Source organism: Stenella coeruleoalba (genome assembly GCF_951394435.1).
Source record: "Stenella coeruleoalba genome assembly, chromosome: 11".
Classification (NCBI taxonomy): domain Eukaryota; kingdom Metazoa; phylum Chordata; class Mammalia; order Artiodactyla; family Delphinidae; genus Stenella; species Stenella coeruleoalba.
In genome coordinates, this window is record NC_137157.1 from 119,241 (window position 1) to 133,465 (window position 14,225).

Below are 14,225 nucleotides of genomic sequence, written 5' to 3' on the forward strand. Positions count from 1 at the left end.
ACGCTAACACTAACCCGTGCCCTCACACGCACGCTCCCCCTAAAGCGTTGTCGTACCCTCACCTGGACCCTAAACCGTCCCCGTACACTAACCCTAACCCTAGCCCGAACCCTAACCCTGACCCTTCCACGAAGCCTGACCCTCACCCGTCCCCTAATCCTAACCCGTACGCTAACACTAACCCGCGCCCTCACACGCACGCTCCCCCTAAAGCGTTGCCATAGCCTTACCTGGACCCTAAACCGTCCCCGTCCCCTAACCCTAACCCTAGCCCGAACCCGAACCCTGACACTTCCCCGAAGCCTGACCCTCACCCGTCCCCTAATCCTAACCCGTACGCTAACACTAACCCGCGCGCTCACACGCACGCTGCCCCTAAACCGTTGCCGTACCCTCACCTGGACCCTAAACCGCCCCCGTCCCCTAACCCTAACCCTAGCCCGAACCCTAACTGTAACCCTTCGCCGAAGCCTGACCCTCACCCGTCCCCTAATCCTAACCCGTACGCTAACACTAACCCGCGCCCTCACACGCACGCTCCCCCTAAAGCGTTGCCGTACCCTCACCTGGACCCTAAACCGTCCCCGTCCCCTAACCCTAACCCTAGCCCGAACCCTAACCCTAACCCTTCCCCGAAGCCTGACCCTCACCCGTCCCCTAATCCTAACCCGTACGCTAACACTAACCCGCGCCCTCACACGCACGCTCCCCCTAAAGCGTTGCCGTACCCTCACCTGGACCCTAAACCGTCCCCGTCCCCTAACCCTAACCCTAGCCCGAACCCTAAACCTAACCCTTCCCCGAAGCCTGACCCTCACCCGTCCCCTAATCCTAACCCGTACGCTAAAACTAACCCGCGCCCTCAAACGGACGCTACCCCTAAAGCCTTGCCGTACCCTCACCTGGACCCTAAACCGTCCCCGTTCCCTAACCCTAACCCTAGCCCGAACCCTAACCCTAACCCTTCCCTGAAGCCTGACCCTCACCTGTCCCCTAATCCTAACCCGTACGCTAACACTAAGCCGCGCCCTCACACGCACGCTCCCCCAAAAGCGTTGCCGTACCCTCACCTGGACCCTAAACCGTCCCGGTCCCCTAACCCTAACCCTAGCCTGAACCCTAACCCTGACCCTTCCCCGAAGCCTGACCCTCACCCGTCCCCTAATCCTAACCCGTACGCTAACACGAACCCGTGCCCTCACACGCACGCTCCCCCTAAAGCGTTGCCGTACCCTCACCTGGACCCTAAACCGTCCCCGTACCCTAACCCTAACCCTAGCCCGAACCCTAACCCTTACCCTTCCCCGAAGCCTGACCCTCACCCGTCCCCTAATCCTAACCCGTACGCTAACACTAACCCGCGCCCTCACACGCACGCTCCCCCTAAAGCGTTGCCGTACCCTCACCTGGACCCTAAACCGTCCCCGTCCCCTAACCCTAACCCTAGCCCGAACCCTAACCCTAACCCTTCCCCGAAGCCTGACCCTCACCCGTGCCCTAATCCTAACCCGTACGCTAAAACTAACCCGCGCCCTCACACGCACGCTCCCCCTAAAGCGTTGCCGTACCCTCACCTGGACCCTAAACAATCCCCGTACCCTAACCCTAACCCTAGCCCGAATCCTAACCCTGACGCTTCCCCGAAGCCTGACCCTCACCCGTCCCCTAATCCTAACCCGTACGCTAACACTAACCCGTGCCCTCACACGCACGCTCCCCCTAAAGCGTTGTCGTACCCTCACCTGGACCCTAAACCGTCCCCGTACCCTAACCCTAACCCTAGCCCGAACCCTAACCCTGACCCTTCCAATAAGCCTGACCCTCACCCGTGCCCTAATCCTAACCCGTTCGCTAACACTAAACCGCGCCCTCACACGCACGCTCCCCCTAACGCGTTGCCGTACCCTCACGTGGACCCTAAACCCTCCCTGTCCCCTAACCCTAACCCTAGCCCGAACCCTAAACCTAACCCTTCCACGAAGCCTGACCCTCACCCGTCCCCTAATCCTAACCCGTACGCTAACACTAACCGGCGCCCTCAAACGCACGCTCCCACTAAATCGTTGCCGTACCCTCACCTGGACCCTAAACTGTCCCCGTCCCCTAACCCTAACCCTAGCCCGAACCCTAACCCTAAACCTTCCCCGAAGCCTGACCCTCACCCGTCCCCTAATCCTAACCCGTACGTTAACACTAACCCGCGCCCTCACACGCACGCTCCCCCTAAAGCGTTGCCGTACCCTCACCTGGACCCTAAACGGTCCCCGTCCCCTAACCCTAACCCTAACCCTAGCCCGAACCCTAACCCTGACCCTTCCCCGAAGCCTGACCCTCACCCGTCCCCTAATCCTAACCCGTACGCTAACACTAACACGCGCCCTCACACGCACGCTCCCCCTAAAGCGTTGCCGTACCCTCACCTGGACCCTAAACCGTCCCCGTCCCCTAACCCTAACCCTAGCCCGAACCCTAACCCTAACCCTTCCCCGAAGCCTGACCCTCACCCGTCCCCTAATCCTAACCCGTACGCTAACACTAACCCGCACCCTCACACGCACGCTCCCCCTAAAGCGTTGCCGTACCCTCACCTGGACCCTAAACCGTCCCCGTCCCCTAACCCTAACCCTAGCCCGAACCCTAACCCTGACCCTTCCCCGAAGCCTGACCCTCACCCGTGCCCTAATCCTAACCCGTACGCTAAAACTAACCCGCGCCCTCACACGCACGCTCCCCCTAAAGCGTTGCCGTACCCTCACCTGGACCCTAAACCATCCCCGTTCCCTAACCCTAACCCTAGCCCGAATCCTAACCCTGACCCTTCCCCGAAGCCTGACCCTCACCCGTGCCCTAATCCTAACCCGTACGCTAACACTAACCCGTGCCCTCACACGCACGCTCCCCCTAAAGCGTTGCCGTACCCTCACCTGGACCCTAAACCGTCCCCGTCCCCTAACCCTAACCCTAGCCCGAACCCTAACCCTAACCCTTCCCCGAAGCCTGACCCTCACCCGTGCCCTAATCCTAACCCGTACGCTAACACTAAACCGCGCCCTCACACGCACGCTCCCCCTAAAGCGTTGCCGTACCCTCACGTGGACCCTAAACCCTCCCTGTCCCCTAACCCTAACCCTAGCCCGAACCCTAACCCTAACCCTTCCCCGAAGCCTGACCCTCACCCGTCCCCTAATCCTAACCCGTACGCTAACACTAACCCGCGCCCTCACACGCTCGCTCCCCCTAAAGCGTTGCCGTACCCTCATCTGGACCCTAAACCGTCCCCGTCCCCTAACCCTAACCCTAGCCCGAACCCTAACCCTAACCCTTCCCCGAAGCCTGACCCTCACCCGTGTCCTAATCCTAACCCGTACGCTAACACTAACCCGCGCCCTCACACGCATGCTCCCCCTAAAGCGTTGCCGTAGCCTCACCTGGACCCTAAACCGTCCCCGTCCCCTAACCGTAACCCTAGCCCGAACCCTAACCCTAACCCTTCCCCGAAGCCTGACCCTCACCCGTCCCCTAATCCTAGCCCGTACGCTAACACTAAACCGCGCTCTCACACGCACGCTCCCCCTAAAGCGTTGCCGTACCCTCACCTGGACCCTAAACCGTCCCCGTCCCCTAACCCTAACCCTAGCCCGAACCCTAACCCTAACCCTTCCCCGAAGCCTGACCCTCACCCGTCCCCAATCCTAACCCGTACGCTAACACTAACCCGCGCCCTCACACGCATGCTCCCCCTAAAGCGTTGCCGTACCCTCACCTGGACCCTAAACCGTCCCCATTCCCTAACCCTAACCCTAGCCCGAACCCTAACCCTAAACCTTCCCCGAAGCCTGGCCCTCACCCGTCCCCTAATCCTAACCCGTACGTTAACACTAACCCGCGCCCTCACACGCACGCTCCCCCTAAAGCGTTGCCGTACCCTCACCTCGACCCTAAACCGTCCCCGTCCCCTAACCCTAACCCTAACCCTAGCCCGAACCCTAACCCTGACCCTTCCCCGAAGCCTGACCCTCACCCGTCCCCTAATCCTAACCCGTACGCTAACACTAACCCGCGCCCTCACACGCACGCTCCCCCTAAAGCGTTGCCGTACCCTCACCTGGACCCTAAACCGTCCCCGTCCCCTAACCCTAACCCTAGCCCGAACCCTAACCCTAACCCTTCCCCGAAGCCTGACCCTCACCCGTCCCCTAATCCTTACCAGTACGCTAACACTAACCCGCACCCTCACACGCACGCTCCCCCTAAAGCGTTGCCGTACCCTCACCTGGACCCTAAACCGTCCCCGTCCCCTAACCCTAACCCTAGCCCGAACCCTAACCCTGACCCTTCCCCGAAGCCTGACCCTCACCCGTGCCCTAATCCTAACCCGTACGCTAAAACTAACCCACGCCCTCACACGCACGATCCCCCTAAAGCGTTGCCGTACCCTCACCTGGACCCTAAACCATCCCCGTACCCTAACCCTAACCCTAGCCCGAATCCTAACCCTGACCCTTCCCCGAAGCCTGACCCTCACCCGTCCCCTAATCCTAACCCGTACGCTAACACTAACCCGTGCCCTCACACGCACGCTCCCCCTAAACCGTTGTCGTACCCTCACCTGGACCCTAAACCGTCCCCGTGCCCTAACCCTAACCCTAGCCCGAACCCTAACCCTGACCCTTCCACGAAGCCTGACCCTCACCCGTCCCCTAATCCTAACCCGTACGCTAACACTAACCCGCGCCCTCACACGCACGCTCCCCCTAAAGCGTTGCCGTAGCCTTACCTGGACCCTAAACCGTCCCCGTCCCCTAAACCTAACCCTAGCCCGAACCCGAACCCTGACACTTCCCCGAAGCCTGACCCTCACCCGTCCCCTAATCCTAACCCGTACGCTAACACTAACCCGCGCGCTCACACGCACGCTCCCCCTAAACCGTTGCCGTACCCTCACCTGGACCCTAAACCGCCCCCGTCCCCTAACCATAACCCTAGCCCGAACCCTAACCGAAACCCTTCCCCGAAGCCTGACCCTCACCCGTCCCCTAATCCTAACCCGTACGCTAACACTAACCCGCGCCCTCACACGCACGCTCCCCCTAAAGCATTGCCGTACCCTCACCTGGACCCTAAACCGTCCCCGTCCCCAACCCTAACCCTAGCCCGAACCCTAACCCTAACCCTTCCCCGAAGCCTGACCCTCACCCGTGCCTTAATCCTAACCCGTACGCTAACACTAAACCGCGCCCTCACACGCACGCTCCCCCTAAAGCGTTGCCGTACCCTCACCTGGACCCTAAACCGTCCCCGTCCCCTAACCCTAACCCTAGCCCGAACCCTAATCCTGACCCTTCCCCGAAGCCTGACCCTCACCCGTGACCTAATCCTAACGCGTACGCTAACACTAACCCGCGCCCTCACACGCACGCTCCCCGTAAAGCGTTGCCGTACACTCACCTGGACCCTAAACCGTCCCCGTCCCCTAACCCTAACCCTAGCCCGAACCCTAACCCTGACCCTTCCCCGAAGCCTGACCCTCCTCCGTCCCCTAATCCTAACCCGTATGCTAACACTAACCCGCGCCCTCACACGCACGCTACCCCTACAGCGTTGCCGTACCCTCACCTGGACCCTAAACCATCCCCGTCCCCTAACCCTAACCCTAGCCCGAACCCTAACCCTGACCCTGCCCCGAAGCCTGACCCTCACACGTCCCATAATCCTAACCCGTACGCTAACATTAACCCGCGACCTCACACGCACGCTCCCCCTAAAGCGTTGCAGTACCCTCACCTGGACCCTACACCATCCCCGTCCCCTAACCCTAACCCTAGCCCGAACCCTAACCCTAACCCTTCCCCGAAGTCTGACCCTCACCCGTCCCCTAATCCTAACCCGTACGCTAACACTAACCCGCGCCCTCACACACACGCTCCCCCTAAAGCGTTGCCATACCCTCACCTGGACCCTAAACCGTCCCCGTCCCCTAACCCTAACCCTAGCCCGAACCCTAACCCTGACCCTTCCCCGAAGCCTGACCCTCACCCGTCCCCTAATCCTAACCCGTACGCTAACACTAACACGCGCCCTCACACGCACGCTCCCCCTAAAGCGTTGCCGTACCCTCACCTGGACCCTAAACCTTCCCCATCCCCTAACCCTAACCCTAGCTCGAACCATAACCCTAACCCTTCCCCGAAGCCTGACCCTCACCCGTCCCCTAATCCTAACCCGTATGCTAACACTAACCCGCGCCCTCACACGCACGATCCCCCTAAAGCGTTGCCGTACCCTCACCTGGACCCTAAACCGTCCCCGTCCCCTAACCCTAACCCTAGCCCGAACCCTAACCCTAACCCTTCCCCGAAGCCTGACCCTCACCCGTCCCCTAATCCTAGCCCGTACGCTAACACTAACCCGCGCGCTCACACGCACGCTCCCCCTAAAGCGTTGCCGTACCCTCACCTGGACCGTAAACCGTCCCCGTCCCCTAACCCTAACCCTAGCCCGAACCCTAACCCTAACACTTCCCCGAAGCCTGACCCTCACCCGTCCCCTAATCCTAACCCGTACGCTAACACTAACCCGCGCCCTCACACGCACGCTCCCCCTAAAGCGTTGCCGTACACTCACCAGGACCCTAAACCGTCCCCGTCCCCTAACCCTAACCCTAGCCCGAACCCTAACCCTAACCCTTCCCGGAAGCCTGACCCTAACCCGTCCCCTAATCCTAACCCGTACGCTAACACTAACTCGCGCCCTCACACGCTCGCTCCCCCTAAAGCGTTGCCGTACCCTCATCTGGACCCTAAACCGTCCCCGTCCCCTAACCCTAACCCTAGCCCGAACCCTAACCCTGACCCTTCCCCGAAGCCTGACCCTCACCCGTGACCTAATCCTAACGCGTACGCTAACACTAACTCGCGCCCTCACACGCTCGCTCCCCCTAAAGCGTTGCCGTACCCTCACCTGGACCCTAAACCGTCCCCGTCCCCTAACCCTAACCCTAGCCCGAACCCTAACCCTGACCCTTCCCCGAAGCCTGACCCTCACCCGTCCCCTAATCCTAACCCGTACGCTAACACTAACCCGTGCCCTCACACGCACGCTCCTTCTAAAGCGTTGCCGTACCCTCACCTGTACCCTAAACCGTCCCCGTCCCCTAACCCTAACCCTAGCCCGAACCCTAACCCTGACCCTTCCCCGAAGCCTGACCCTCACCCGTCCCCTAATCCTAACCCGTACGCTAACACTAACCCGCGCCCTCACACACTCGCTCCCCCTAAAGCGTTGCCGTACCCTCATCTGGACCCTAAACCGTCCCCGTCCCCTAACCCTAACCCTAGGCCGAACCCTAAGCCTAATCCTTCCCCGAAGCCTGACCCTCACCCGTCCCCTAATCCTAACCCGTACGATAACACTAACCCACGCCCTCACACGCACGCTCCCCCTAAAGCGTTGCCGTACCCTCACCTGGACCCTAAACCGTCCCCGTCCCATAACCCTAACCCTAGCCCGAACCCTAACCCTGACCCTTCCCCGAAGCCTGACCCTCATCCGTGACCTAATCCTAACGCGTACGCTAACACTAACCCGCGCCCTCACACGCACGCTCCCCCTAAAGCGTTGCCGTACCCTCACCTGGACCCTAAACCGTCCCCGTACCCTAACCCTAACCCTAGCCCGAACCCTAACCCTCACCCTTCCCCAAAGCCTGACCCTCACCCGTCCCCTAATCCTAACCCGTACGCTAACACTAACCCGTGCCCTCACACGCACGCTCCCCCTAAAGCGTTGCCGTACCCTCACCTGGACCCTAAACCGTCCCCGTCCCCTAACCCTAACCCTAGCCCGAACCCTAACCCTGACCCTTCCCTGAAGCCTGACCCTCACCCGTCCCCTAATCCTAACCCGTACGCTAAAACTAACCCGCGCCCTCACACACACGCTCCCCATAAAGCGTTGCCGTAGCCTCACCTGTACCCTAAACCGTCCCCGTCCCCTAACCCTAACCCTAGCCCGAACCCTAACCCTGACCCTTCCCCGAAGCCTGACCCTCCTCCGTCCCCTAATCCTAACCCGTACGCTAACACTAACCCGCGCCCTCACACGCACGCTCCCCCTAAAGCGTTGCCGTACCCTCACCTGGACCCTAAACCGTCCCCGTCCCCTAACCCTAACCCTAGCCCGAACCCTAACCCTGACCCTTCCCCGAAGCCTGACCCTCACCCGTCCCCTAATCCTAACCCGTACGCTAACACTAACCCGCGCCCTCACACGCACGCTCCCCCTAAAGCGTTGCCGTATCCTCACCTGGACCCTAAACCGTCCCCGTCCCCTAACCCTAACCCTAGCCCGAACCCTAACCCTATCCCTTCCCCGAAGCCTGACCCTCACCCGTGCCCTAATCCTAACCCGTACGCTAACACTAACTCGCGCCCTCACACGCACGCTCCCCCTAAAGCGTTGCCGTACCCTCACCTGGACCCTAAACCGTCCCCGTCCCCTAACCCTAACCCTAGCCCGAACCCTAACCCTAACCCTTCCCCGAATCCTGACCCTCACCCGTCCCTTAATCCTAACCCGTACGCTAACACTAACCCGCGCCCTCACACGCACGCTCCCCCTAAAGCGTTGCCGTACCCTCACCTGGACCCTAAACCGTCCCCGTCCCCTAACCCTAACCCTAGCCAGAACCCTAACCCTAACCATTCCCCGAAGCCTGACCCTCACCCGTCCCCTAATCCTAACCCGTACGATAACACTAACCCGCGCCCTCACACGCACGCTCCCCCTAAAGCGTTGCCGTACACTCACCAGGACCCTAAACCGTCCCCGTCCCCTAACCCTAACCCTAGCCCGAACCCTAAGCCTAACCCTTCCCCGAAGCCTGACCCTCACCCGTCCCCTAATCCTAACCCGTACGATAACACTAACCCACGCCCTCACACGCACGCTCCCCCTAAAGCGTTGCCGTACCCTCACCTGGATCCCTAAACCGTCCCCGTCCTCTAACCCTAACCCTAGCCCGAACCCTAACCCTGACCCTTCCCGAAGCCTGACCCTAACCCGTGCCCTAATTCTAACGCGTACGCTAACACTAACCCGCGCCCTCAAACGCACGCTCCCCCTAAAGCGTTGCCGTACCCTCACCTGGACCCTAAACCGTCCCCGTACCCTAACCCTAACCCTAGCCCGAACCCTAACCCTGACCCTTTCCCGAAGCCTGACCCTCACCCGTCCCCTAATCCTAACCCGTACGCTAACACTAACCCGCGCCCTCACACGCACGCTCCCACTAAAGCGTTGCCGTACCCTCACCTGGACCCTAAACCGTCCCCGTCCCCTAACCCTAACCCTAGCCCGAACCCTAACCCTAACCCTTCCCCGAAGCCTGACCCTCACCCGTGCCCTAATCCTAACCCGTACGCTAACACTAACCCGCGCCCTCAAACGCACGCTCCCCGTAAAGCGTTGCCATACCCTCACCTGGACCCTAAACCGTCCCCGTCCCCGAACCCTAACCCTAGCCCGAACCCTAACCCTAACCCTTCCCTGAAGCCTGACCCTCACCCGTCCCCTAATCCTAACCCGTACGCTAACACTAACCCGCGCCCTCACACGCACGCTCCCCCTAAAGCGCTGCCGTACCCTCACCTGGACCCTAAACCGTCCCCGTCCCCTAACCCTAACCTTACCCCGAACCCTAACCCTAACCCTTCCCCGAAGCCTGACCCTCACCCGTCCCCTAATCCTAACCCGTACGCTAACACTAACCCGCGCCCTCACACGCACGCTCCCCCTAAAGCGTTGCCGTACCCTCACCGGGACCCTAAACAGTCCCCGTCCCGTAACTCTAACCCTAGCCCGAAAACTAACCCTAACCCTTCCCCGAAGCCTGACCCTCACCCGTCCCCTAATCCTAACCAGTACGCTAACACTAACCCGCGCCCTCACACGCTCGCTCCCCCTAAAGCATTGCCGTACACTCATCTGGACCCTAAACCGTCCCCGTCCCCTAACCCTAACCCTAGCCCGAACCCTAACCCTAACCCTTCCCCGAAGCCTGACCCTCACCCGTCCCCTAATCCTAACCCGTACGCTAACACTAACCCGCGCCCTCACACGCACGCTCCCCCTAAAGCGTTGCCGTACCCTCACCTGGACCCTAAACCGTCCCCGTCCCCTAACCCTAACCCTAGCCCGAACCCTAACCCTAACCCTTCCCCGAAGCCTGACCCTCACCCGTCCCCTAATCCTAACCCGTACGCTCACACTAACCCGCGCCCTCACACGCACGCTCCCCCTAAAGCGTTGCTGTACCCTCACCTGGACCCTAAACCGTCCCCGTCCCCTAACCCTAACCCTAGCCCGAACCCTAACCCTAACCCTTCCCCGAAGCCTGACCCTCACCCGTCCCCTAATCCTAACCCGTATGCTAACACTAACCCGCGCCCTCACACGCACGCTCCCCCTAAAGCGTTGCCGTACCCTCACCTGGACCCTAAACTGTCCCCGTCCCCTAACCCTAACCCTAGCCCGAACCCTAACCCTAACCCTTCCCCGAAGCCTGACCCTCACCCGTCCCCTAATCCTAACCCGTACGCTCACACTAACCCGCGCCCTCACACGCACGCTCCCCCTAAAGCGTTGCCGTACCCTCACCTGGACCCTAAACCGTCCCCGTCCCCAACCCTAACCCTAGCCCGAAACCTAACCCTAACCCTTCCCCGAAGCCTGACACTCACCCGTCCCCTAATCCTAACCCGTGCGCTAACACTAACCCGCGCCCTCACACGCACGCTCCCCCTAAAGCGTTGCCGTACCCTCACCTGGACCCTAAACCGTCCCCGTCCCCTAACCCTAACCCTAGCCCGAACCCTAACCCTAACCCTTCCCCGAAGCCTGACCCTCACCCGTCCCTTAATCCTAACCCGTACGCTAACACTAACCCGCGCCCTCACACGCACGCTCCCCCTAAAGCGTTGCCGTACCCTCACCTGGACCCTAAACCGTCCCCGTCCCCTAACCCTAACCCTAGCCCGAACCCTAACCCTAACCCTTCCCCGAAGCCTGACCCTCACCCGTCCCATAATCCTAACCCGTACGCTCACACTAACACGCGCCCTCACACACACGCTCCCCCTAAAGCGTTGCCGTACCCTCACCTGGACCCTAAACCGTCCCCGTCCCCTAACCCTAACCCTAGCCCGAACCCTAACCCTAACCCTTCCCCGAAGCCTGACCCTCACCCGTCCCCTAATCCTAACCCGTACGCTAACAGTATCCCGCGCCCTCACACGCATGCTCCCCCTAAAGCGTTGCCGTACCCTCACCTGGACCCTAAACCGTCCCCGTCCCCTAACCCTAACCCTAGCCCGAACCCTAAACTTAACCCTTCCCCGAAGCCTGACCCTCACCCGTCCCCTACTCCTAACCCGTACGCTAACACTAACCCGCGCCCTCACACGCACGCTCCCCCTAAAGCGTTGCCGTACCCTCACCTGGACCCTAAACCGTCCCCGTCCCCTAACCCTAACCCTAGCCCGAACCCTAACCCTAACCCTTCCCCGAAGCCTGACCCTCACCCGTCCCCTAATCCTAACCCGTACGCTAACACTAACCCGCGCCCTCACACGCACGCTCCCCCTAAAGCGTTGCCGTACCCTCACCTGGACACTAAACCGTCCCCGTCCCCTAACCCACCCTAGACCGAACCCTAACCCTAACCCTTCCCCGAAGCCTGACCCTCACCCGTCCCCTAATCCTAACCCGTACGCTAACACTAACCCGCGCCCTCACATGCACGCTCCCCCTAAAGCGTTGCCGTACCATCACCTGGACCCTAAACCGTCCCCGTCCCCTAACCCTAACCCTAGCCCGAACCCTAACCCTAACCCTTACCCGAAGCCTGACCCTAACCCGTCCCCTAATCCTAACCCGTACGCTAACACTAACCCGCGCCCTCACACGCACACTCCCCCAAAAGCGTTGCCGTACCCTCACCTGGACCCTAAACCGTCCCCGTCCCCTAACCCTAACCCTAGCCCGAAACCTAACCCTAACCCTTCCGCGAAGCCTGACACTCACCCGTCCCCTAATCCTAACCCGTGCGCTAACACTAACCCGCGCCCTCACACGCACGCTCCCCCTAAAGCGTTGCCGTACCCTCACCTGGACCCTAAACCGTCCCCGTCCCCTAACCCTAACCCTAGCCCGAACCCTAACCCTAACCCTTCCCCGAAGCCTGACCCTCACCCGTGCCCTAATCCTAACCCGTACGCTAACACTAACTCGCGCCCTCACACACGCACGCTCCCCCTAAAGCGTTGCCGTACCCTCACCTGGACCCTAAACCGTCCCCGTCCCCTAACCCTAACCCTAGCCCGAACCCTAACACTAACCCTCCCCGAAGCCTGACCCTCACCCGTCCCCTAATCCTAACCCGTACGCTAACACTAACCCGCGCCCTCACACGCACGCTCCCCCTAAAGCGTGGCCGTACCCTCACCTGGACCCTAAACCGTCCCCGTCCCCTAACCCTAACCCTAGCCCGAACCCTAACCCTAACCCTTCCCCGAAGCCTGACCCTCACCCGTCCCCTAATCCTAACCCGTACGCTAACACTAACCCGCGCCCTCAAACGCACGCTCCCCCTAAAGCGTTGCCATACCCTCACCTGGACCCTAAACCGTCCCCGTCCCCGAACCCTAACCCTAGCCCGAACCCTAATCCTGACCCTTCCCCGAAGCCTGACCCTCACACGTGACCTAATCCTAACGCGTACGCTAACACTAACCCGCGCCCTCACACGCACGCTCCCCGTATAGCGTTGCCGTACACTCACCTGGACCCTAAACCGTCCCCGTCCCCTAACCCTAACCCTAGCCCGAACCCTAACCCTGACCCTTCCCCGAAGCCTGACCCTCCTCCGTCCCCTAATCCTAACCCGTACGCTAACACTAACCCGCGCCCTCACACGCACGCTACCCCTACAGCGTTGCCGTACCCTCACCTGGACCCTAAACCATCCCCGTCCCCTAACCCTAACCCTAGCCCGAACCCTAACCCTGACCCTGCCCCGAAGCCTGACCCTCACACGTCCCATAATCCTAACCCGTACGCTAACATTAACCCGCGACCTCACACGCACGCTCCCCCTAAAGCGTTGCAGTACCCTCACCTGGACCCTACACCATCCCCGTCCCCTAACCCTAACCCTAGCCCGAACCCTAACCCTAACCCTTCCCCGAAGTCTGACCCTCACCCGTCCCCTAATCCTACCCGTACGCTAACACTAACCCGCGCCCTCACACACACGCTCCCCCTAAAGCGTTGCCATACCCTCACCTGGACCCTAAACCGTCCCCGTCCCCTAACCCTAACCCTAGCCCGAACCCTAACCCTGACCCTTCCCCGAAGCCTGACCCTCACCCGTCCCCTAATCCTAACCCGTACGCTAACACTAACACGCGCCCTCACACGCACGCTCCCCCTAAAGCGTTGCCGTACCCTCACCTGGACCCTAAACCTTCCCCATCCCCTAACCCTAACCCTAGCTCGAACCATAACCCTAACCCTTCCCCGAAGCCTGACCCTCACCCGTCCCCTAATCCTAACCCGTATGCTAACACTAACCCGCGCCCTCACACGCACGATCCCCCTAAAGCGTTGCCGTCCCCTCACCTGGACCCTAAACCGTCCCCGTCCCCTAACCCTAACCCTAGCCCGAACCCTAACCCTAACCCTTCCCCGAAGCCTGACCCTCACCCGTCCCCTAATCCTAGCCCGTACGCTAACACTAACCCGCGCGCTCACACGCACAGCTCCCCCTAAAGCGTTGCCGTACCCTCACCTGGACCGTAAACCGTCCCCGTCCCCTAACCCTAACCCTAGCACGAACCCTAACCCTAACCCTTCCCCGAAGCCTGACCCTCACCCGTCCCCTAATCCTAACCCGTACGCTAACACTAACCCGCGCCCTCACACGCACGCTCCCCCTAAAGCGTTGCCGTACCCTCACCAGGACCCTAAACCGTCCCCGTCCCCTAACCCTAACCCTAGCCCGAACCCTAACCCTAACCCTTCCCGGAAGCCTGACCCTAACCCGTCCCCTAATCCTAACCCGTACGCTAACACTAACTCGCGCCCTCACACGCTCGCTCCCCCTAAAGCGTTGCCGTACCCTCATCTGGACCCTAAACCGTCCCCGTCCCCTAACCCTAACCCTAGCC